Source organism: Apodemus sylvaticus, chromosome 19, assembly GCF_947179515.1.
Source record: "Apodemus sylvaticus chromosome 19, mApoSyl1.1, whole genome shotgun sequence".
Classification (NCBI taxonomy): Eukaryota; Metazoa; Chordata; class Mammalia; order Rodentia; family Muridae; genus Apodemus; species Apodemus sylvaticus.
Window position 1 is genome coordinate 9268934 of NC_067490.1, and position 3384 is coordinate 9272317.

At 58.3% G+C, this 3384-nt stretch overlaps 1 protein-coding gene across 2 annotated transcripts in view; it reads left to right on the forward strand.

Moving 5' to 3' along the window:
* Positions 1-1332: 1332 nt before the first annotated feature.
* Positions 1333-3384, forward strand: part of Agpat3 (1-acylglycerol-3-phosphate O-acyltransferase 3) — an 82263-nt gene continuing 80211 nt past the window's right edge. The window contains exons 1-2 of one of the 2 annotated variants that reach the window (XM_052163042.1): positions 1333-1613; positions 2141-2227. The gene's annotated coding sequence lies outside the window, so the exon portion shown is untranslated. The remainder of the gene's footprint in view (positions 1614-2140; positions 2228-3384) is intronic. The other variant, XM_052163041.1, reaches the window with a different exon arrangement.

A 3384-nucleotide genomic window follows, 5' to 3' on the forward strand; every position in this document is an offset into this window, starting at 1 on the left:
TCCCCCATTTCTCTCTTCTGTCAGCTCAGCCTCTGCCTTCCAGTCAGCCTGATGAGTCATGCAGCCTCTTCAACTCTTCTGTAGTCACCCTGTAACCTGCTAAAGGTGTCTAGTGGTGTGACACGTTATTAAAGTTAGTAATTAAGATCGGGTTGGAGTGAAAGAACCTGTTTGCCGGTGGTCACGACAGCTTATGTAGTTAAAAGAGTCTCGGGGATTTTATTACTCAGTAAATTCTGACATTATGGGAAAGCACATACTTGCTTACTGGAGATCCTGTTCCAGAAGAGGCTTTTAAAGGTAGGCAGCCCGCCCTGTGGTATATGGCCTAAGTCCTTTTCAAGTGAACTCGGAAAGTATGGCTTGGATCCCAAAGCCTGAGCCGGCCTGAGGCCACACAGGTTTCAAGTGGTGTGCGGGTGGCCTGATCCTGGTGCAGCACCGGAGCCTGCACAGTCCTTCCTGGCCTGTTTTAGGATCAGCCCCTGCTCAGTGAGGGAGGGAGGCTCAGGTGGCTGTTGGTCCTCAGATCCGATGACTCACTGTGGCTGGAATAGGCTGCTTAGGGAAGAGGGTACCCAAGGCTGACCCTAGGAAGACCCCGGACTAGGTTAATTGAGGTTTCCTTCTGGGTCGCGGATGTGGATACAATGTTGCTAGCCAGTTGCCAACTATAAATAAATCAAAGGGTACAGCATGTGGGAGTGAAAAGTGATCCTGGTGCCTCACCAGACGCTGGGGACAGTCCTCCAGGATTCCAGGATGGGATCCTTACTTGGGGGCAGGGATGGTGTGTGTGTGTGTGTCCAGGAGGATAAGGGGAATGTGGTCTAATGAATTGGCGGGAGACCCCAAAATTTCCAGGCGCCCCCAGGAGGACTCAGAAGGAAGGAGAGTTTAACCTGAGCCATCAAAACATCCTGGGTCTCAAGGAGACCTCTGGGCCTGGGAGGGGGGTCTAGGCTGTGGCTCAGAATGATTCCAGGGCGCTGAAGGCAGGCTAGGCCAAGGAACACCCCAGTTCTTGGGGGAGGGACCCCAGGAGGACTCCAGGGAACCATCGGGGGTCCAGGTATGGATCAGGAACACCCCGAAGAACTTCAGGGGGACAAGGGGAATCAGGCTGGGCCCAGGAACACCGCAGTAGCCCAGAAGGACTCCAGGGGGCTGAAAGAGGGGATTCAAGCTGGGCCCAGGATCACCCCGCTGGGACTCCGGGAGGACCGCAGGCGGCTGTAGGCGATTCCGGCTGGGTCTAGGAGCACCCCGCTGGCCCGGGAGGGTGGAGGCTGCTCCCGCGGGGCGCCCCTCGCGTCCCCTCCCCCGCCCGCCGTCCGTTGGCCGAGGCGCCCGCCGCTGCGCCGCGGGGCCGCGACTCCTCCCCCGCGCGTCCGTCCGCGCGTGTCCCCGCGTCCCCGCGCCCGGCGTCCCGCGCCGGCGGAACTGTGGGATCGCCGCGCACAGGAAGTGGCGGCGGCGCCGAGGCGGAGGGCGGCGATGGGGGCCCGGGGCGGCGGGCGCCGCACTCGCTGAGGCCCCGACGCAGGGCCGGGCCGGGCCCAGGCCGCGCGCGCGCCGACACGCGAGAACCGCGACCAGCAGGTGGAGTGCAGGTGAGCCGCGCCGAGCCCGGCCGAGCCGCCCGAGGTCGTCCCCCCCCCCACCCCCCGCCCGCGGTCGCCGGGTCCCCTCGCCGCAGTGGCCGGCTGCGCTCCGCGGAGCGCGCGGCCTGGAGAGCGTGGCGCCTGGAGCCTCCAGGTCCCGCCCGGACCCTGTGCGGCCGGCCCGGCCCGCCGGTGCGGTGCGGTGCCGTGCGGGCTGCGCGGAGGCCTGGGGATGGCGGCGATCGCGGAGAGATGGGGATGCGGGGCTCGGCGAGAGGGCCTGGGCAGCCTCGGGCCCCTCTCCGGGGGTGGGGGGAACCTTGCTCGGCTCCTGGCTCCTCGCACTGGGGGAGCCCCCCCCCATGCCTGATTTCGGGGCCCTGTGGGCTAGTTTCACTTTTTGGCTTGCTCAACGCGGAGGGAGGGCTGCAGGTGGGACGCCCTGGAGGAAGGTGCGAGGGCTTGTTTTTTTTTTTTTTTCTTTGACTTTGGCGTTGAGACCAAAGGCCGACAGTGAATTTCCACGTTTCACTCAGGCGCTGGGGTCATTCAGTAACCAGAGCCTTTGGAGGAAAACACCTGTCCACGGTGGGCCACCAGGAGCCCTGAGCAGTTGACCCCAGGTACCTACAACAGGACTGTGAATACTTAAGCTATGTGGAAAATATGTGCAGGTTTCCTTTTGAACTTGGAGAGAAGTTTAGGGGCACAGTGAAAAAATGATTTTAGAAATGGCCTTTCGGACTTAACTTTTAAAGCGGTGTGGAAAGTCTTCTCTAAGAGAATACTTAAGAGGCTGGGTTCTTCTTCCTGGGAAACAAGAAGGCTACTTGGATTTGAGACAGATTAGAATGACTCGTCTAAGAGCCAAGATCTCCGATTCTGGGATTGGACATAGGGTGCCGGTTGGGGGTGCTGGGTTTGTGACTGTTGGAACTGAGTGGGAGCAGCCCTTTCTGCTTCGATGACATTGGGAAAGGGACTGTGCCCCTTTCAAAGGGGTCTCTGTGGCTTGTGCACTTGGTCACTTTGATCACTTCCCTACTGTTCCTTCCCCTTATTAGGTAAGCAGGATTCCTTCCCACTTTAGGAGTTAGCCCGTAAGACTGATTCCTAGTATCATGCTCTGTGCTCTGTAATTACATTGTTTCCAAAGGCAGTTACATGCGAGATCGCATTGCCAGCCTGTCTGTGGTCTTGGTGGCGTGTGCTCCTCAGAGTGGCTATGCTCAGCAGGTGGATGTCGCTGGATGTCTGACCTAGCTCAGTCTGGACCTGCTGGAGGCCTTGTGTGGGCTTATCTGCAGCAGGACAGAAGGTCTAGGTCTTAGAGGCTGCCTGTGGAATTGAGGGGAAGTGGGTTAAATACAGTGTCTCTTAGGGAAGGAAAACCAGAGGGATGCTGGATCTGAAGGGGAAGTTTCTGTCTCACCCTAGGCTGATACAGATACAGGCCCAGCACCTGGGGAGGACAATGTCTGTGTGCTCGAGGGGATTGGGGAAACTGATCAGAAAGTAACTGATCTACTTCGGAAGTTATAAAAAGAGCATCTACCACAGCAGTGGAGTTGTTTACTTCTTTTCTGGGGCTTAGAGCTGTGGCCCTTTGCTGACAGACTCTGAACCATCCTGGGGTCTGAGGAGCAGGGCTAGCCATTTGTCCTGGCTGATGTCACAAATCGACACCACCAGAATTTAAATGAAGTGTAAAGGGACTCTGCTTTTTCTCCAGTGCTGACAGGGTAGTAAAAATCCATGTACTTCGTCTCTGGCCCACTTG